The sequence below is a fragment of the Mauremys mutica genome, chromosome 1 (assembly GCF_020497125.1).
Source record: "Mauremys mutica isolate MM-2020 ecotype Southern chromosome 1, ASM2049712v1, whole genome shotgun sequence".
Lineage (NCBI taxonomy): Eukaryota > Metazoa > Chordata > Testudines > Geoemydidae > Mauremys > Mauremys mutica.
This window is the reverse complement of record NC_059072.1, coordinates 108,204,381-108,227,172: the sequence shown is the minus strand read 5'-3', so window position 1 is coordinate 108,227,172 and position 22,792 is coordinate 108,204,381. Positions and strand designations below refer to the sequence as shown.

Below are 22,792 nucleotides of genomic sequence, written 5' to 3'. Positions count from 1 at the left end.
GAGGTTGTTTGTAACTCTGAACATTATGGTTGTTCCTTCAAAAGTTTACAACTGAACATTGACTTAACACAGCTTTGAAACTTTACTATGCAGAAGAAAAATGCTGCTTTTAACCATCTTAATTTAAATGAAACATGCACAGAAAGTTTACTTACCTTGTCAAATCTTTTTTTAAACTTCCCTTTATTTGTTAGCAGTTTACATTTACATTTCAGTTAGTAACTCTGGTGTTTGTAACTCTGAAGCTCTACTGTATTCCTTCTTTTAATAAAGAAACTTCTGATGCTCCTGAAGATGAATAACTCAACAAATTTATATGTATTTATAAGAAAGAATGCTTGGTGATAGCTTCGTGCCTGGTATTTGGTCAAATTAGAGTATTGGGATTGTCTTGGTTAGGCCTCATACTGGTGAGCTTTCTGAGAGGGGTGTCTTGACAGGATAGTTTGTGTTCAGTACTGTGATTAATGCTGAAGTATAGGGGGTTGCTGTGCTATCAAAGGGCTTCATCTGGATGATCTGATACCACCCTTACTTTCTCAAAAGTCCTGTTTTATTACTTCAGACTAAAGTAATCGCTCCTTGGCAAGTGCATGATTTAGGTTATGTGGGTTTTCTGCACCAGTTCTCTTCAATAGCCACTGAATGTGCCATTGCTTGGGGCCATATTCTGGTGTTATGATTGGACATTTACTATAATCCATGTGACCCATTTTTGCCCTTTGGTCCTGTTGTGACAATTTTCTCCTCTGTCTATAAATGACTAAATTTTAATCTACTGCAGAGAAGCTTGTTTCTATAGCTATGGATTGGTGGTGTATTATAAAAGGTGTCTGAATAGAGAGCTGAGGTTCTCTTAAGAACAGATGCTTGGTAATAACGTGGTGGTCACATTTAATTCTTTTATCTAAAAATTTATTGCTACATAAATCCCAACACATGAAAACTGTGGTGTTCTGTTCAGGATAAAATAGTCACTTTCCTTAGTAGATGCAGGGATCATTGTCTGTCAGTGCTTACTAACAAAAGAAGTTTGTATTACTGCAGTGCTCTTTCTGCCAGCATCCTGATTTTGCTAAATGCTGTTTTTCACCTGGTTCAGAATACTGTAGCTGGCTTCCAGCATGCTGCAGTGATTCTTGCTTGAGTTGTGATTTTTGCATTCAGCCTTTTGTATAAGATAGCACCAATACCTGAAACATATCTTCAGTGCAGGGGTGGGCAAACTTTTTTGGTCTGAAGGCCACATCTGGGTGGGGAAATTGCATGCAGGGCCATGAATGTAGGACTGGGGCAAGGGGTTGAAGTGTGTGAGAGGGGGTGCAGGACGTATGCGGGGGCTCAGGGAAGGGGGTTGGGAGGGGGTGCAGGATGTATGCGGGGGCTCAGGGAAGGGGGTTGGGGTGCAGGAGGGGTGCACAGTGCAGGAGAGGGCTCAGGGCAGTGGTGCAGGGAGGGGTGTGAGGTACAGCAGGGGGATCAGTGCAGGGACTGGGGTGCTGCAGGATGCTCAGGGCAGGGGTTTGGGGTGCAGGAGGGGTGGGTGTGGGATGCAGGCTCCAGCCCAGCACTGCTTACCTGGAGCGGCTCCGGAGTGGAAGCAGTGCGCCCTGGGGCCAGGGCATGCTCCCTGTCCATGGCCCCGTGCTGCTCCGGGAAGCAGCCGGAACCACGTCCTTGTGGCTCCTGAGAGAGCGGGGGCCAGAGGGCTTCACACGCTGCCCTTGCCTGCGGGTACCTCCGCCGAAGCTCTGATTGGCCGCGGTTCCCCGTTCCCAGCCAATGGGAGCTTTAGAGAAGGTACCCACAGGTAAGAGCAGCACACAGAGCCCTCTGTTCCCTCCCTGCCCCCCAGGGACTGCAGGGACGTGCTGCCGGCTGCTTCTGGGAGCAGGGCAGGGCCCCCGGTGCCACAGGGGTGGCAGTCCCGCGGGCCGGATCCAAAGCCCTGATGGGCCGGATCCAGCCCATGGGCCATAGTTTGCCCACCCCTGCTTGAAAGCCTGCTGAGTATTTGACATTTCCACAAGTTGCAAGGATGCTTTTTCTCAGTACTTTATAGGGCTAAAACTTTAGCTAGTAGGCCACTTAATCTTTATTTTCCCTTTGTTTTCTTTTTTAATTGTAAAATGCCTTCTGATATTTGGTGAATTATATTCTGTGCAAACTGGAAGATGTTGCTGCAATCTGCTAATGCTGACTATAGTATGGTATAGTATAGAATGCATCTTGAGTATAGCTGTTAGAGTAGAGCTGTCTATAACCAGTTATGTAGTGGACAGAGATAAAGACAAAGAGGAGAGAGGCAAGCAATTTGTGAAAATACACTTGATCTAGCTAGGTTTTTCAATAAGATACAATAGTATGTTAGTCTGCTGATCATGTTTTGGTTTATTCAGATTCTTCCCATATATTTCAATGCAAATATTGCAAAACCAGTTTATTTAAAAATATCTAGACAGACGTGGTGGCCCTGCTCGGTTTCAGAAGAGAGTAAAACTTTTATATCTTTGATTATGGTAAGAAAGGAAAACATGAAATTTTAAATAATCATGTAGCTTATAGGAAACATATTTTGTTCTTCAAATTCCACAGAGCTCCTCAAGTAGATGGCAGCAGAGGAAACGTGAGAAAAGATAATTGATTGCTCTTTTGTTAAAATAAATGATGAAAAGCCACTATTGAATGGCTGATGTAGGCTTTGATGTAGACAGTAGTAATTTAAAAGAAATTTCAGAAATTGCTTCAGCAGTAATTACATTGTAAACTATGTGTTTAACCAGCAGTGTAACTTGATTCTTTCCTGTATAAAACAAAAAGCAGGGTGGTCCTGGAAATGTGGTCTTGTACCTTCAACACAAGAACTACAAATATAAATGATGTAACAGTATTTAGTTGTTAGTTTCACATAAAAGTGTTACCTTCTTTCTTTAGATGGACTTTACCCTTGACTGTGTCTTATTAACTTCCTCTCAACCTTTTTTAACTCGAAATGTAAATTCAACTGGGGTAGATGGGATGCCAGTTGTAGCAATTGTGTATGTTAAGATGGCGGATGCTAGGACCCTGTGTAGAAATGCTGTTGTTTTTGCTCACTGGCTCTGATACCAGATTATGTGGGTCCTAATAGAGCCAAGCCAGAAGAACAAAATAATTTGTGCATCTGAGACAGAAGGCAATAAGGGCATGGACAGAGAATAAGTATCTTTAGATATAAGCCCCCTTAAGAACAGTTGAGCTCAGGAAAAACTTAAGATGAGGATTTTTTTTTATCAGAGAGAATGGGGGGTGGGGGGCATAGAGAGCATCATGCAGGCTGCTAAGGAAATTGGTAGGAAGAGAACATCCCTACCCCAACGAGTTTACAGTTTAATTTAAGACAAAATATTAAAAATGGGCATAAAATTAGAGGTGTGATGTTTACGTGGATAGGAATATATGTATACTAGCTATATGCAAGACTATTTATTTGTTTTTGAGTTGTTCATACCTTATGTGGTGGTGGTGGTTTTGTTTAAGTTGTGTGTAAGCAAACTCCAGACAACAGCTGTATTTGGATCAGACTTCGTGTGTACACCGTGTACTCCTGGGTGAATTCTGTGCTACTGTGCAAGCGCAGACTTGATGTCCTCCACAGATTTTTCTCTTTCCCTGAAAAATAATAGATTCATGTGCCCCTCTTGGGCAGCAGTCCCAAACATGTGCGTTTGGTTTGGGTGCCAGGGGAGACATCGATTACCACCTTGAGGGGCAGGGTTGGGCTGGGCATGTATGTAAGACTATCTCTTTGGTTTGCTATTGCAGCACACCTGGCATGGAGGGGCAGGGCCCTGGAGTGTTTTGGGAGCAGGTCCGGCAATTGCACTATGTCAGGGGCTGGTGAATCCTTACTGCGGAGTCCCTGTCCCAGGGTGGTTGGGAATTGCAGGGTGATCACACATCTCTGTGCAGCCAGTGGTCTGTGCTCCCCATTGCCGTGCTGGAGCCTCATTTCTATTGCCCTTCTAATCTATTGTCTGCAACAATTTAAATTCTAGACCAGTGACCAAGTAGAGGTGTACCAAGTACTACTTTAGTCATGCCGTTCACTAAGGCCCCAGTCTGGCAAAGCATTAGTTTCAATGGGGATACTCAGGTGCTGAACTTTTATGCACATATTTAAGTGCTGGGCCAGATCTCGGCCTAACTTCACTCCTAAGGATGTGTTCCCTTTAGGGCATGTCTACACAGCAAAGAAAAACCCGCAGCTGGCCTGTGCCCACCAACTTGGGCCCGTGGTGCTCAGACTGTGGGGCTATTTCACTGCTGTGTAGACTTCTGTGGGGCTAGAGCCCAGGTTCTAGGGCCCTGCAGGGTGGGAGGGTCCCATAGCTCCACCTCTAGTCCAAGCCTGAAAGTCTGTACAGCAATGAAACAGTCCCACAGCCTGAGGGCCCCCCCCCCCAAGCCCGAGTCAGCTGGCACGGGCCAGCTGCGGGTTTTTCATTGCTGTGTAGACATACCCTTAAAGTCATCTGTGCTTGACATACATGGAAATAGTAGTGTTGCCATCTGCTCTGTGGAGCCATGTAGATGTGCTAATAAGCGATGGTCACATAAACACCACCTTATACCGGAAACCTACTGACCGCTATACTTACCTACGTGCCTCCAGCTTTCATCCAGACCACACCACACAATCCATTGTCTACAGCCAAGCTCTACGATACAACCACATTTGCTCCACCCCCTCAGACAGAGACAAACACCTACAAGATCTCTATCAAGAGTTCTTACAACTACAGTATCCACCTGTGGAAGTGAAGAAACAGATTGACAGAGCCAGAAGGGTACCGAGAAGTCACCTACTACAGGACAGGCCCAACGAAGAAAGTAACAGAACACCACTAGCTGTCACCTTCAGCCCCCAACTAAAACCGCTCCAGCACATCATCAAGGATCTACAACCTATCCTGAAGGACGATCCCTCACTTTCACAGATCTTGGGAGACAGGCCAGTCCTTGCTTACAGACAGTCCCCCAACCTGAAGCAAATACCAGCAACCACACAATAAAAACACTAACCCAGGAACCTATCCTTGCAACAAAGCTCTTGCCAACTCTGTCCACATATCTATTCAGGGGACACTATCATAGGACCTAATCACATCAGCCACACTAACAGAGGCTCGTTCACCTGCACATCTACCAATGTGATATATGCCATCTTGTGCCAGCAATGCCGTCATGCACATTGGCCAAACCGGACTGTCTCTACGCAAAAGAATAAACGGACACACATCAGATGTCAAGAATTATAATATCAAAAAACCAGCTGGAGAACACTTCAGCCTCCCTGGTAATAATTGGAGATATACCAATCTCCTAGAACTGGAAGGGACCACGAAGGGTCATCAAGTCCAGCCCCCTGCCTTCACTAGCAGGACCAATTTTTGCCCCAGATTCCTAAGTGGCCTCCTCAAGGATTGAACTCACAACCCTGGGTTTAGCAGGCCAATGCTCAAACCACTGAGCCTAGAAGTCGCAATTATTCAACAAAAAACTTCAAAAACAGACTACAATGAGAAACTGCAGAACTGGAATTAATTTGCAAACTGGACACCATTAAATTAGGTTGAATAAAGACTGGGAGTGAATGAGTCATTACACAAACTAAAAACTTTCTTTCCCCATGTTAATTTTCCCCCTGCTGTTACTCACACCTTCTTGTCAACTGTTTGAAATGGGCCATCCTGATTATTACTACAAAAATTTTTTTTCCTCCTGCTGATAATAGCCCATCTTAATCAATTAGTCTCATTAGAGTTGGTATGGCAACACCCATTTTTTCATGGTGTGTGTGTGTTATACAATATCTCTTCCTACTGTATTTTCCACTGCATGCATCTGATGAAATGGGCTTTAGCCCATGAAAGCTTATGCTCAAATAAATGTGTTAGTCTCTAAGGTGCCACCAAGTACTCCTCGTTCTTCATGCCTAGTAAGGAATCTATTTATCAAAAAAACATTTCCTGAATCTTTTTTGTTGTCTGTATTGTTACAGACATACTTGCTGACAGCTATTTTGACATAAATTACCAAAATAATTGAAAATAGAATGATTATAAGGGGGGATAGCTCAGTGGTTTCAGCATTCACCTGCTAAACCCAGGGTTGTGGGTTCAGTTCTTGAGGGGGCTACTTAAGGATCTGGGGCAAAATCAGTACTTGGTCTTGCTAGTGAAGGCAGGGGACTGGACTCAATGACCTTTCAGGGTCCCTTCCAGCTCTGAGATAGGTATATCTCCATATATTGTGTTATTTTGACAAAATATGCAGAATTTTGAAGAGTTTTTTTTATTTTTTGAGGGGAAGGGGGGGCACAGAATTCACTCAAGAGTAACTGTAATGGGACCAGCTTGGGAACTCCACCTTCTTATCTTGTGTCTTTAACATTGCAAGAATCACTTTGAGTAAAAGGTGCCTTGCCCTACTGATGTATACGTATTGTAGCGTACATTGCTGAGGACCAAACTACAATGGTGATTTGTGGGGTAGGGGTTGATTGGTCATAGTTTTTTATTGAAGAAAAAAATGTGCTAGCCACGCAGTAGTTTGATTAAAACACATACACTGGTGTAAGATTTAATAAGGTCGCCAACTTTCTAATTGTTGAAAACCAGACACCCCTGCCCTGTCTCTTCCCCCAGAGCCCTCCTCCGTCCCTCCTCTCTCTCTCCGCTTGCTTGCCTCCTCCTCTGAGGAAGCTGGTGTGATTGAGCAAGATAGTGCTGATTCATGAGACTTAGAACAGTATGAGAGGTTTAAAAGAAGTGTGTGTTCTTTGCTTTTTTCTCATACTTGATTCTTTTCTACAACAAAATTCTCCACAGAAAAATCACGTAGATCAGAAGTGGTGTGCCAAGTCTTCATTTATTCACTCTAATTTAAGGTTTTTTGTGCCAGTAATACATTTTAATGTTTTTAGAAGGTCTCTTTCTATAAGTCTATAATACATAACTAAACTATTGTTGTATGTAAAGTAAATAAGGTTTTTAAAATGTTTAACAAGCTTCATTTAAAATTAAATTAAAATGCTGAGCCCCCCGGACTGGTGGCCAGGACCCGGTCAGTGTGAGTGCCACTGAAAATCAGCTTGTGTGCCGCATTCAGCACCCGTGCCATAGGTTGTCTACCCCTGATGTAGACAAAACCTCTAGCATTAGGGCATGCATTAAATGTCTCACCTGTTCTGTAGGTAGGCTTTCCCCACTCACCTTCTCAGGGGCCCTTTTTAAAAATTAAAAAAAAAAAAAAAAAAAAAAAAGAGAAAACATTGCACACTCAAATGAAGCAAATCTAATGAGCAGATTAATTGTGGTATTATACAAATACATGGATGCACATTGGGTAAATGTCAATATTTGCAATTGTGTCCTAATACTTAGGGCTTGTTTATATTAGACAAGTTGTACAGTCTTAACTAAATTAATTTGAAGTCTGTGTAGTTAAATAGGTGATACCCTCTAATGTAGATGCACTTAAACCCACTCAATCCTTGTTTAGCATATACTAGTAAATTATTAAACTAAACTGATTTCAGTGAGGATTAAACAGGTGTAAGTAAATCTACATTAAGTGAGAAGTACCACCACCACTACTATCAAAAACAAAGTTTAAAAATCTTCCTATAACTTGGTTTATATTTAATCAATACACACTAGTGCAGGGGTGGGCAAACTTTTTGGCCTGAGGGCCGCATCCAGTTTCATAAATTGTATGGAGGGCCAGTTAGGGGAGGGGGTCGTGGTCCGGCCCCCATTTCCTATCTGCCCCCCCTCCTGGGACTCCTGCTCCATCCAACCCCCCCGTTCCCTGATAGCCCCTTTGGGGGACCCCGGTCCCATCCACACCCCCTCCTCCCTGTCCCCTGACTGCCCCTGGACCCCTGCCACCCCATCCAACCACCCCTTCTACTTGTTCCCTGACTGCTTCCGGAACCCCTGCCCCTGACTGCCCCCCACCACTCCATCCAACCCCCCTCCTTCCTGACTGGCCCCCCCCGGGAACCCTGACCCCATTCAACCCCTTGTTCCTCCCTGACTACCCTGCCCCCTGACCACCACCCTGAACTTCCCTGCCCTCCATCCAACCCCCCCTACTGCATGGGGCACCAGTGGCTGGCGGCGCTACAGCCACGCTGCCTGGCTGGAGCAGGGCCACACCACCACGCAGCGCAGAGACCGGGTCAGGCCGGGCTCTGCAGCTGTGCTGCCCCAGGAGCTCACAGCTCCGCTGCCCAGAACATTTCACCAGCGGTGGAGTGAGCGAGCTGGGCTGCAGGGGAGGGGGGACAGCAGGGGAGGGGCCGGGGCCTAGCCTCCCAGGCCAGGCGCTCGGGGGCCGGGCAGACTGGCCTGCGGGCCGTAGTTTGCCCACCTCTGCACTAGTGCTACTAAAATAGAATGGACAAGCATTGTAATTAATAGCTACTTTTTTGGCAAATCAGAAATAAAAACACATAAGAATGACCATGGTGGCTCTAGCCCAGTATCCTGTCTTCCAACAGTGGCCAATGCCAGGTGCCCCACGGGGAATGAACAGAACAGGTAATCATCAAGTGATCCATTCCCTGTTGCCTATTCCCAGTTTCTGGCAAAGATAGGTGATGATCACTATCCCTGCCCATCCTGGCTAATAGCGATTAATGGACCTACCCTCCCATGAATTTATCTGGTTCTTTTTTGAACCCTATTATAGTCTTGGCCTCTACAACATCCTCTGGCAAAGAGTTCCACAGGTTGACTGCATTGTGTGAAGAAATACTTTCTTTTGTTTGTTTTTAAGCCTGCTGTCTATTAATTTCATTTGGTGACCCCAAAGTTATGTTATGTTATGAGAAAGGAGTAAATAACACTTAATTTACTTTCTCCACACCAGTGATGATTTTATAGACCTCTATCATATCCCCCCTTAGTTGTCTCTTTTCCAAGCTGAAAACTCCCAGTCTTATTAATCTGTCCTCATATGAAAGACGTTCCATAGCCCTAATCATTTTTGTTGCCCTTTTCTGTACCTTTTCCAATTCCAATATATCTTTTTTTCGAGATAGGATGACGAAATTTGCATGCAGTATTCAAGATGTGGGCATAGCATGTGTTTATATAGAGGCAATATGATATTTTCAGTCTTCTATATCAAAACGGTTCTCACAATTCTCTGAAATTAGAGTTAGGTTAACGATGAAGCCTAATAAATATTGAGCTATTAACTTTACTAACAAGGAGAAACCACTAATGGTAAAGTCTACAAAGTTAGATAACATTTTAAACCCACGCTGATAAAGGCAAAGTCTCTTTGTTGGAGAGAATTAGCAAATGAGCCACAAGTTCCCATTTTTTGTAGAGGATGTGAAAATAGCGGAAAACACTTTTTGTAGTCATAATAAAGCATGCATAGTAAAAGTTGCAGGAGTGCTCACTCTGTTTTTTGTGTAACTAGATAAGGAGCCAGTAGTTGATACGCAAGAATATGTAGCACAATTGCTGGCTTTTGTAAAATCAGTAAAACTTACTTTTTTATTTGTACCATGATAGCACCCAGGAGCTCCTGTCATGGACCAGGACTCCATTGTGCTAGGCGCTGTATAAATACAGAACAAAAAGACAGCTCTTTGAGGCAGGGACTTTCAATCTAGGTAAACTGTTGTTGTACACTGCAAATGGCTTTCTCTCTGCAGCACTTAACGAGCTCCCTTTGAAAGAAGTTTGAAAGATATACAAAGTAGCTCCACTCAAAAAAGATAGTATTAGCTCAGTAACTCTGATGTAATGATTGCAGATCCAATTTGTATTGTGATTTATTTTGTTTTCTTTTGTGATTCCTGTGCACTGAACTGCAGCTAAAAAAGCTAACTTCGGTTTTTTGTTTTTTCCTTCTGAAAAGGCCCCATGTACTTGAATCCAATTTTTTTTCTTCCCTTCCACCCCAAAATATACATGGGGTTTGAGATTTAGAGTTGTAGTTTGGACTCATTTCTAATAAGTAGCATGGTTTTATTATATGTGCTAAGTTCTTAGAAATCTTTGAGTGGCCAAAAATGTTCCCATTTGTATAATTTGGATAGGAATGTAGGAATTGTCTTGTTGTCAGTGTTAATATAGTTGAAAATTTGTTTCAGTAGTGGCCAGTGGTCCCTCTAGTCCATTATTCAGTGGTGGCCAGGACCAGAGGCTTCTGTAAAAAGTTAAAAGAATCCCTGTAAAGGACAGATGTGGAGCAGTCTGCCCTTGGGGAAATGTCTAACAGGTTGATGAAAGGGAACTGAAAGAAAAGGCGATAGATCATTATCTTTTCTTGTTGTTTTTGCATTACAGATCAGACTGAGGACTCTGATATCAGGGCCCTATGGCACAAAAACAAAGTAAAAGACTGTCCATGCCCCAGTGAGCTTACAATGTAAATAGACAATAAAGATGAAGGATAGGAGAGGAAACAGAGGTTACACAGCAGGTCATTGGCAGAGTTGGGAGGAGAAGCTAGGTCTCCCAACTCTCACTCCAGTACCCTAGCCACTGGGCCACAGTACCTTTTCACGTGTGAATGCCTACCACCAATCCAAATATATTTTTGCTGTTGCCCTATTTTAAAATTGCTCACAGCTTTTATTAATATTACATTTTCATGGGAGTCTATGGTCAGAAGGATGTGGTGGGGGGTTGTTTGTTTTGTTGGTAATTATTGCAGTAAAGTACATTTGGCAGTTACTGAAATCCATTTGTGTGCTTATGTATGCACATACATAACATAGCATGGTTAGATTTCTTAGATATACTACATGGAGCCTCGAGTACTCTGCTGTATAGTCTCTTAAATGCCAATTGCGATATTACACTGCTAGCTTAAAATAGTCTTCCTATATTGGGACCATATCCACGTAAAATAGGAGTACTTATACCCATATAATGGTCAACAGGTGAATTACAATATTGATGAATGGAGACGTCATTAAGTTTCATGCTGAATCTCATCACTTTCTTGCTTTGATGAATCATGAAAAACATCAGGTTTTCAGTGCTATGGGCCTTCCAGGGAGAATGTCATCTTGCTACTGATTGCAGAGTACACCAAAATTCAACAAAACAATAGGGGCCCATCAGATAAGTTTTTTTTAACAGGGGCTCAATCCTTAGTCATGGTGGGATGTGGGAGGATGCAAAACAATGCCCCCTATCTACCTCTCCTCCATCAGATCCCGGGAAGAGCTGGTAGCTGGTTTGGGCACCCGCTGTGAATTAGAGCAGCAGTAGGCTTGTACCAGCTCCAGAAGGGCCATTTATATCGGTGAAGATTGCAGAAGCACAGTGTGCTTTGGCCACGCCCTGTTCTGCTCCTAGAATGCTCCCTGGCATGCCCCCTGTGCAGTAGGACGACTAAGAGGAGGTGGCATGGAGCCAGCCTTGCCTGCCTTCACCAGTTGGGGGTTTCTCTGTGCAAGGGGAAGCTCTGGATGTCTCTTTTGGGGTCAGTTTTAATCCCCATTAGACCAGTGGAGCAGTGGAAAGGGGACTTAAGAGAGTGGGGTCTATCCCTGCGAAACCAGCACACTCAGTGCAGAGCACTGGTGTGTTCAACACTCAGAACAATTCACTCCATCAGAGAGACAAGCTGCTGCATTTGCCATCAGCTTGGAGCTACAGTTTGGGTTGAGACCTCTCAAGATTTGGTCTATGAAACAAAATCATTGTTTTGCAGTGGCTTGATACTACGGTGCAGTATCCTATGCAAAACTATTCACAGTGAGAGGTCTCAGAGAGGTAGCCATGTTAGTCTGCATCAGCAAAAACAACCAGGAGTCCTCGTGGCACCGTAGAGAGTAACACATTTAGGCATAAGCTTTCGTGGGCTAAAACCCGCTTCATCAGATGCATGGAGTGGAAAATACAGTAGGAATATATATATATATCACACACACACTACATGAAAAGATGGGAGTTGCCTTACCAAGTGGGGGGGTCAGTTCTAACGAGACAATTCAATTAAAGTGGGCTGTTATCAACATGAGGAAAAAACACTTTTGTACTGGCAATCAGGGTGGCCTATTTCAAACTGTTGACAAGAAGGTCTGAGTAACAATTGGGGGAAATAAGCATTGGGAAATTAGTTTTTAGTTATTGTAGTGACCCAGCCGCTCCTGGTCTTTATTCACGCCTAATTTGATGGTGTCCAGTTTGCAAATTAATTCTAGTTCTGCAGTTTCTCATTGGAGTCTGTTTCTGAAGGTTTTTTGTTGAATAATTGCCACTTTTAAGTCTATTGAGTGTCCAGGGAGGTTGAAGAGCTCTCCGACTGGTTTTTGAATATTATAATTCTTGATGTCTGATTTGTGTCCATTTATTCTTTTGCTTAGAGACTGTCCGGTTTGGCCAATGTACATGGCAGAGGAGTGTTGCTGGCACATGATGGCATACATCACATTGGTAGATGTGCAGGGGAACGAGCCCTGGATTGTGTGGCTGATGTGGTTGGGTCCAATGATGGTGTCCCTTGAACAGATATGTGAATAGAGTTGGAAATAAATTTGTTATTCTCTAAGGTGCCACAAGTACTCCTTGTTTTTCTTCAAAGCGAGTGGACGTTATAATGTGCTACGTTACAAAGGAGTCTGCAATAATGATTCATGCTGTAAATGCACAAAGCCTTAGTTCAAGTGCGTCACTGTCAGTTGAACTAATTTGTAGTCGATGGGATTGCCCTGAGTGTACATCAATACAAACTTCAAGTAGCTATTTTATACTTTGTTGTGAAACTTCCATATAGACTTTGTAATAAACCTCAAAATCATGTGACATATTAACTGCCAGCTTCATCAAAGAGCATCAGTCTGCCAGATCGTTAATTTGGCTTCCTTTGCAATGATCTTAATTCAGATTAATTTTGAATGTGTCCATAATATTTATTTCCATGTTACTCTCCTTGTCCCCGCCCCCCTGCATGCACACGTTGTAACGTAGCATTAATGTTCACTACCCCTGTCTACCCTGGCTGCACTTTAACGTGCCTTGTGTGCAGGGCCATCCCTAGCTATTCTGGGTCCCTACGCAGCCCCGTCTTCCCCCCCCTCCCCGTGGGGGGACAGGCCTCTGAGGGAGGGAGCAGGGGGCCTGGCTTGGGGAGTAGGGGGCAGGGGCGGCTCTAGGCACCACCAAAACAAGCTGCTGCCTAGGGCGGCAAAATATAGGGGGCGGCAAAAGGCTGGGGCTGGGGCCCCAGCTCATCCTGCCGCTGCGAGCCGAGGAGCGGCCCGTCCCCTGCAGCCGGGCAGGGCCGCGCTACCGGCTCCGCTTGGGGGAGAGGGATGGCCCCTTACCGGTAGCGCGGCCCCGCCTGGCTGCAGAAGACGGGCCGCTCCTCCTCCGCTTGTTCCCCGGGTCCTAAACAGCCCGGCAGCAGCTTGTCGGGGGGGGCTGCAAAAAACCTAGAGCCGGCCCTGGTAGGGGGAACCACCCCCAGCACTCACCAGCAGCGTGGCTGGGGCCGGGTCGCTGCACTCCCTCTGCCGGTGACTGCAGCCCTGGCCCTACTGCAGAGCTCAGGGGTGTAGGGGCTGGGCAGGGGCAGGGAAGGGCCAGAGGCAGGGGCCCTGGGGAAGAGCCGGTGCAGAGGCTGGAGCAGCACACAGGGTACACAGGGCACCAGGAAATTTGGTGCCCCATGCAGCTGCATACTATGCGTATGGGTAAGGATGGCCCTGCTTGTGTGGTCGCGGTGCAGAGCTGGGAGAGCTCTCCCAGCGCTCTTAAAAAAGGGGGAAAAAAACCCTCAAAGTGAGGTGTAGCTACCAGCGCTGGGGGCACTGTTTACCCTGGCATTTTACAGCACTGCAACTTGCTGCACTCAGGGGAGTGTTTTTTCACCCCCCTGAGCGAGAAAGTTGCAGCACTGTTAATTGCCAGTGTAGACAAGCCCTAGTGTAAAGAGGTTTAGGTGGCACACTGGGTGATTGCAGCACTACTGTTTTTGTGGTGCAATGGCTCTGTCTCACACGTTGGATTTTGGAAGCTGGCTAATGAAAGCTTCAGTAGATGCAGAGTGTGGCAGCTCATCTCATGACCAGAGAATCATCGTGAGCATTGAACATCAGTTCCACAAATAAGTTGAATGCAATTGCATGGGGTGTACAACATTGTGGAATTTGACCCACAATGTTTTGTATCTCAGGCATTAGAAAGCTGAAAGCAGAATGTGGTTTAATGGTAGAAGATTTGCATTTTCTTGTTCAGTTCATTTTAGGATGTAGAATATATCAACCAGGTGGGCAAGTTTTGCACACCATGCCACATTTGCGATCAAGTCTGTATATACAGATTCCTTCAAAGTTAAGAACATTTTACATTAGTGTCTCAGCTTATACAAACGTGAGGGAACTTTTCCATGGGAAAACCAACATATTTCTGTGTCCAAAAGTAAATTTGGGTGTTCTGCTCCCATTTCCTCACACAACAGCGAGAAAAGGCAACATTTTAAGGACCGTGATTTTTATTAAGTTCACTATCTTTACTGCTCCCTCTGCCAGGAGAACTTTCTTTATTGTTAGTGTTTTGGCCACAAGAGCTTCACAGTGTAGGAAACAGTGGGTCACCAACACACCTGGGTTTTGTTCTTTGACCTTGCTTACAATCCCTTTCACTTTTGTCAGTCATGGAGGCTGCCCTGTTCGTGCGAATACTAGGACAATTTTTCCAGTGCAGTTCTCCCTCTTCAGGGAAGGTTCTTGTCACCTTTAATATTGCGTCTCAAGTTGTGTGACCTGGCAGTTGTTTGCAAAATAAAAAAATAGATATCTTATACCAGTGTCCCCAACCTTTTTCATCTGGTGGGCACCAGACGACGAGCCACAGAGGACCGTCAATGTACCTGACGTTAGCCAAGAGTTGAGCATGACCACTGAGATCTGTTGATTTATCAAGTTGCAGTGTAAACCTTCTGCTTGATTTTTTTTTTTTCTTGGAGCAATCTGAATGTCAATATGGTGACTTATCGTATTATCTGAAAGGGAAACTTTTGCGATTTCATTGACTGCATTTGCACCTAATGTTACTTTCTCATTTTTCTTTCATGCTGGTAAAATTAACATCTCTGTGATTGTATGCAGCTTTTTTGCCTTCACCACAAGCTCAGCATGAGCTTGCGTCCAGCACTTAATCAGAAACTGTTACAGTCTTTGGTCATTTGTTTATGGTCCTTCAAACACTTGAAAAAATGTTGTGCTTGTTGGCCAGGGCCAGATGTTTGCTTGTAAGGTGTTTTAACTTATCTGGCCCCATGGCATGGCTTAAGAGTTTCTTCCCACATACGAGACATTGTGGAAGAGGGCAAGATGGTTCATCTGTGAATAAAAATCCAAATAGCAAATAAGTCTCCCAGTAGCGTTGGCTCACCACTTTGACTTCGCTGTGTTCACATTCCGTTTAATCACTGAAAGTAGATGTGGTGGTGCCGTGCCAGCATCTTTCTTCAAACGTGTATCCATTTTTTGAGTCTTCAATTCAAAATTCACCACTGTAACTGAAAGGTTGATAAGAAAACACGGCTACTGTATAATACCATGAAAGTGGCAAGGTCATTTGAGTGTAGCGTGATGCAATTTCTGTCTCACGCACATTTACCCAAAGATCAACAACACCAAATGCAATTTGGGTCTGACACTAATTAAAATAAATGAGATTATTTTTCCCCACAAGTGACAATTCCAAAATTCTGTTCGTGCTTGACAGCACAATAGCATGTCTTGGCACATAAGTTGGGAAACACTGCACTGGAGTACTGCAGGTCTGCCAAGGTCCTACTGGCCCTGGAGACAGGCACTCGTGTGAGGATTCAGCCATTAGAGAGACAGCAGAAGAAGTGGACTAAAGCAGTTCTGGGGGATGCAATGGCACCCAGGTTATATGAGGTGACTACCCAAGAGTGGTAGGTGATCAGAGATCATCAGAATGGAGTAACAGAGAACCAATGAGAAGCCAACTCCACAGGGAGGGAGGAGCGTTTGCTAGACTTAGAGACAGGTGACAGGAAGAGAGAGAAGTCTTCCCCCATGTTGGTTGCCTGCTGAGGAGATCAAACTATCTCAAAGACTCAGTGACCAGCTGAGTCTGTGGTAAAGACAAGTTTCCATCTCTGCTATGTGCTAGTAGCCTGGGGCCAAAGGGACCCGGGGTGAGGTCCTGGGTGTCAATGATTTGTTTTTAATGTTTGTATTAAAATTATCCTAAAATAGGAAAAGTGAATTGTAATCAGTGGAACTGGAGTCAGAGGGCCCATGTTCCCTGAAGGGACTGTTACTGACATGTCACCAGTAGAACAGGAAACATGGGGAGTTAGGCTAAAACTCCCCATCGCATAAACAAATCAGGCTATGGCATTTAATAAATTTTTTTTTTAAACTGCAGTTAGCTTCACACTTTGTGAATGAAACAAAATAGACCGCAGAGGCACAACGGGCATGGAATGTACATCTCACCTGTGTGCTGCTTAAAAAAAGATTATCACATGCATTTGTTTTCATAGTCATACAGATAAGTGCTATAGTATAATGTATGTAATTGAAATGTGAAACTCAAATATGAAGCTGGAGAACCATGGTCTAGTGCAGGGGTCGGCAACCTTTCAGTAGTGGTGTGCCGAGTCTTCATTTATTCACTCTAATTTAAGGTTTCGCGTGCCAGTAATACATTTTAACGTTTTTAGAAGGTCTCTTTCTATAATATATAACTAAACTATTGTTGTATGTAAAGTAATTAAGATTTTTTAAATGTTTAAGAAGCTTCATTTAAAATTAAATTAAAATGCAGAGCCCCCCGGACCAGTGGCCAGGATCCAGGCAGTGTGAGTGCCACTGAAAATCAGCTCGCATGCTGCCTTCGGCACACATGCCATAGGTTGCCTACCCCTGGTCTAGTGATAAAAAGCATAGGATTTGGCATCAGGAGATTTGGGTTCTGTTCCTTGTTCTAGCACTGACTTTGTCACTTAACCTCTCTTCCTCAGTTTCATCACCTGTAGAAAGGGCAGAGCACAGGACTGAGTCACAGGGTGCTGGTGAAGCTTAATTATGGCTTGAAGACTGCTTTGAGATGGAAGGCAAAACAGAAGTGCCAAGTATTTTATCAAGATGCATTTGCATTAATTTTTCCAGTTCCTGGAGTGCTGAAGCAAGGGGCATTTTATTTAGCAAGTGGCCTCAATTTGTAGACAGTGGTAAACTAATTCCTGTGGAATTCAACTATGTACTATGCATGTCCTTGAACCAACAATATGCTGTTTTATTGGATGTATATTTTCTATATTGAACAATTTAATGTGGACAAAATTATCCATGTTAGAAACACTCTCTTAGTTAACCAGTAATGAAAACATTTCTTTGAACCAGAGTTACTGAGATTTCATTTCATGGCACTCTGTTTTCTATGTAGGTAGAGGCAGCAAAGAGTTCTGTGGCACCTTATAGACTAACAAACGTATTGGAGCATAAGCTTTCACTTAACATTGTAGTTATGTTCCTGAAAAATGTGACTTTAAGCGAAATAATGTTAAGTGAATCCAATTTTCCCATAAGAATTAATGTAAATGAGGGGGTGAGGTTCCAGGTAAATTTTCACCAGACAAAAGACTAATCTCTCTCTCTCTCACACACACTCACACTCACATACACTATAAGCTTTAAACAAACAATTTAATACTGGTAGACAGTGATGATGATGATTGTGAAGCTTGGTTGAGGTGGAGGAGTCAAAGGGTAGGATATTTTCCAGGGAATGCCTTACTGCTAAATGAACTAGCAATTGACTGAGCCCTCAAGGGTTAACTCTCTCAACACTCTACAAGGCAGCAGGAAAGGAGGGAGGGCAGACAGAGACACCCCCTGTGTGTGAGGAAAAAAATGTGCATTTCCCCTTTAAGTAGCTGACCCCAGGCTTAAGTACACTGCCTTGTTAATTAAATCATCTTGCTGAGACCTGAGACCCACAGCTACTGTCTAGAAGCTCCCTCCGTCCATCGTGTGTCCCCCCTGCTCTATGGAAGATGGGGTAAATGGGGTGCAGGAGCAGGGGATAGGGGGAGACACCCTGACAGCCCCCTTCCCCCTGTACAGCAAGCTGGAGTCTTTGGGAACAGCTGGTTCCCAAGCTCCAAGGCAGAGGGTAGAGCAGCACATGGCAGTGGGGGGAGGGACAGCTGCTGTACAAGGAACTTAGGGGAGTGAGGAGCTGGTGTTGGGGGCTGCTGGTCCACCCTGGTTCCAACCATCCACCAGCTAGCTGCAATGGGCTGCTCTTCCTGCAAGCAGTGGACAAAACAGGCGGCTGCCAAATGACATTGGAAGGGAGCATTTCACAACTTTAAACGAGCATGTTCCCAAATTGATCAGCAACTTAACATTAAAACAACGTTAACTGGGATGACTTTAAGTGAGGAGTTGCTGTATAAGTACTGTAGTGCAATCTCTTTATCATGAAAGTTGAATTTACAAATGTACAATTGTGTACCAAAAAATGCATTAAAAAAGAAAACAAAGTCCACTCAGTCCTACTCCTTGTCCAGCCAATTGCCCAAACAAGTTTGTTTACATTTGCAGGAGATAATGCTGCCCTCTTCTTGTTTACAATGTCACCTGAAAGTAAGGACAGACGTTTTCATGGCACTGTTGTAGCCGGCGTTGCAAGATATCTACCTGCCAGATGTGCTAAAGATTCATATGTCCTTTCATGTTTCAACCACCATGCCAGGGGACATGCGTCTATGCTGATGATGGGTTCTGCTTGATAACAATCCAAAGCAGTATGGACTGACGCATGTTTGTTTTCATTATCTGAGTCAGATGCCACCAGCAGAAGGTTGATTTTCTTTTTTGGTGGTTTGAGTTCTGTAGTTTCCGCTTCAGAGTGTTGCTCTTTTAAGACTTCTGAAAGCATGCTCCACACCTTGTCCCTCTCAGATTTTGGAAGGCACTTCAGATTCTTAAACCTTGGGTCGAGTGCTGTAGCTATCTTTAGAAATCACACACTGGTACCTTCTTTGCATTTTGTGAAATCTGCAGTGAATGTGTTCTTAAAATGAATATGTGCTGGGCCATCATCTGAGACTGCTATAACATGTAATATATGGCAGAATGCAGGTAAAACAGAACAGGGGACACGCAATTCCTCCCCCAATGAGTTCAGCCACAAATTTAATTAACACATTCTTTTTTTATGAGTGTCGTCGGCATGGAAGCATGTCCTCTGGAATGGTGGCTGAAGCGTGAAGGGGTATACGAATGTTTAGCATATCTGCCACGTAAATACCTTGCAATGCCGGCTACAAAAGTGCCATACAAATACCTGTTTTCACTTACTGGTGACATTTGCAAATAAGAAGAGGGCAGCATTATCTCCTGTAAACGTAAACAAACTTGTTTGTCTTAGCGATTGGCTGAACAAGAGGTAGGACTGAGTGGACTTGTAGGCTGTAAAGTTTTACACTGTTTCGTTTTTGACTGGTTATGTAACAAAAAAATCTACATTTGTAAGTTGCACTTTCACAACAGAGATTGTAATACAAATACTTGTATGAAGTGTATTGAAAAATACTGTTGCTTTTGTATCTTTTTTTTACAGTGCAAATATTTGGAATAAATAATGCACTTTGATTTCAATTACAACACAATATAATATATATGAAGATGTAGAAAAACATCCAAAATATTTAATGAATTTCAATTGGTATTCTATTGTTTAATAGTGCGATTAAAACTGCGAGTAATCATGATTAATTTTTCTAACCGTGATAAATTTGTTTGTTAATCGCATGAGTTAACTGCGATTAATCGACAGCCCTAGCTCTGAGATTACTCAGCTGTCGTCACGCGCACGCACGCACGCTCCCCGGGCTACAGTGTCTTTGATGGTCATGTTCTATACCAGAGGTCTCAAACTCAAATGACCATGAGGGCTAGTTCATTGGCCTGAGGGCTGCATCAGTGACACCCTCCCCCATCGCTGCCCCCAGCCCTGCCCCCATTCCAACCCCTTTCCTGAAGTCTCCACCCCAATTCTGCCCCCTCCCTGCCCCCAGAGGGTGTATGAGGGGTGTGGTGGGGGTGCAGGCAGGGGGCTCAGAGCAGGGGCTTGGGATGTGGGGTGCAGCAGGGGGCTCAGGGCAGGGAGTGGGGGTGCGGCAGGGGGTTGGGGTTCAGGCAGGGGGCTCAGGGCAAGGGTTTGGGATGCAGCAGGGGGCTCAGTGAACAGGGTTGGGGTGTGGGGTGCAACAGGGGGCTCAGGGCAGGGAGTGGGGGTGCAGCAGGGGGTTGGGGTTCAGGCAGGGGGCTCAGGGCTGGAGATTGGGGTGCAGAAGGGGTGTGGGATGCAGCAGGGGGCTCAGGGCACGGGGTTGGGGTGAGGGGTGCAGAAGGGGGCTCAGGGCAGGGGGTTGGGGTGAGGGGTGCAGGAGGGCTTCGGGCTCTGGGGTGGCAGCGGTGTGGGCCGGGACCAGGGCAGGCTGCTGCCCCCGGAAGTAGCTGGAACCATGTCCCTGTGGCCCCTGGGGGAGGGGGATGCAGGCAGTGATGAGCTGCCAAAATCTTAACAACCGGTTCCCTATAAAAAGTTCTGATTTAAGGGGGGGAGCGGGGGAGGGGCCAGGGGAGACATACCCGTGGGGCCGGGGGCCCCTGCAGGGCCTGGGGCAAATTGCCCCACTTGCCCCCCTGCAACCCTAAAATTTACAGCCCACTCACCTTGCGGTCAGCTCAAAGCAGCAGGACGACTCAGGAGCTCAGCTGAGCTGCCCAGCTGCTGGCCATGCTGCAGCTCTGCGGGGGGTGGCTGGGGGGAGACATCCTCATGGGGCCAGGGACCCCTGCAGGGCCCGGGCCACTTGCCCCCTCCCCTCTAGCCAGCCCTGGAGCTTGCAGCAGGACCCCCCACACACACCTTGCCGGGCCTCTCAAAAAGTGGTAACAGGACAACTCCAGAGCTCAGCTGAGCTGCCCAGCTGATGCCGGCGGCTGGCCACGCTGCAGCTGGGGGGAAGCGGGGGAAGGGCCGGGGGAGCCTCAGCCTCCCCAGCTGGGAATCCTGGGAGCAACAGGATGGTCCGGCCCACGGACCGGAGTTCTTTGCCCACCCCCTGGCCCTTTAACAACCGGTTCTCCACAGAGGTCTAATTTTAGCAACCAGTTCTTGGGAACCTGTGGGAACCGGCTCCAGCTCACCACTGGACGCAGGGTTCTGCATGCTGCTTGCCGCGCCTCAGGATACCTCCCCCGAAGCTCCCATTGGCCGTGGTTCCCCATTCCCGGCCAATGGGAGCTGCAGGGGGAGGTGCCTAGAAGTCAGGGCAACACATGGACGGAGCCCTCTGCTTCTTACCCCCCCCCTCCGCGGGATACGATGCCAGCAGTTTCAGGGAGAGGCACGAGGCTTGAGGGGGCAATCCCGCGGGTGTAGTTTTCCCACCCCTCGCCTGGAGGTAGGCCGAGGGGGTGGGCACGGGCTGTGTGTTTGAGACCCCTGTTCTGTACCTTATTTAATAGGCAGACTGCTAAACTATTCTCTTTTTTTACTGTTATCTGAGCAGATCTCTATATTCTGCAACCTTTTCTCATACTGAACAGTAGCTTACTACATAGATATATGGCTTATCATGTGCAGGAGTTCAGACTATATTGATGATAGTATCTTTGTCTTTAAAATCAGTCACTGTGTATCGTACTTTTATGGCACCATTACCATATTATCTGAGCACCTTGCCATTTATAATGTATTTATCCTCAAAACACCCCTTTGAGGTAGGGAAGGACTATTATCCTATTTTTCAAATGGGGAGCTGAGTTGCAGCTGAGTCCAACACCCAAGATCCAGCCTGAGCTGCAACTTCAAAGTGCTGTTTATACAGCTATTTTTAGACTGCTAGCACAAGCCCCACTAGCCTCAGTCTGTTGACCCAGGCTGGGAGGCTAATTCCCATGGGCCAATACCCTGAGTCATTAGCTCATGGTCACATGGGAAGTCTCCAGGGGAACAGATACTGACCCTGGGACGAGGATACACAAACTCTCTCTCCCCCCCCCCCCCCGGCCTGCCTGCCTGCAGGGAAAGGGATCGAAAGCCACCAGAGCCAGGGCACTGTGGGTCATTGTGGGCTTGTGCCACGTGGACTGTTCAGGGGTGATCAGAAGCTCTCCTTTCCTCTCTCTCCACCACATCCACACATGGTGGGGAGGGAAAGTGGGACAGAACCACCTTTGAAAAGATTTTTTTTTTCCTTGTTGCATGAGAGTCTCTGAAAACAAGGCTGAATTTTTTACTATGGGAAGGGCAGGAGGAGGACAGTCAGGCCAAGCAAGGAGTGTGAAGAAGCTGGACACAGGAGGTCATGGGGAGGGGGTTTACGTACGTGAAATGGAAAAGAGAAATTGTATTATACTTACAGCAAATGGCTTTTGTGTTGTGTGTTTTTCTTACATCTCTTTTTGTCTGCTAGAGGATAGTCTCTTTGGGGGCGGGGGACTGTATTCTATTGTGTGTTCACAGGGTCTAGCACAATGGGCTCCTGAGCCTGGCTCTGAAATCCAGATGAATAATATGAAGAAATGAAAACAGTTTTCCCAGGTGAAAACCTAACCACTGACCCACCCTTCATCTCTGAATGTGCTAAATTTGCAATACGTACTTGGTAGTGTTTGAATTACTGCTGGAAATTAAATTGAAAGGTATTTGTCTGTTGGTTTGAGAGGACTTGGGCTTCTCATTCAGATCCTCAAGGATGGGGA

At 45.5% G+C, this 22,792-nt stretch overlaps 1 protein-coding gene across 3 annotated transcripts in view; it reads left to right on the top strand.

Annotated features, from left to right (window-relative positions):
• FGD4 (FYVE, RhoGEF and PH domain containing 4) overlaps positions 1 to 22,792 on the top strand; it is a 205,445-nt gene that overhangs the window by 83,538 nt on the left and 99,115 nt on the right. The gene's annotated exons all lie outside the window — the stretch shown is intronic.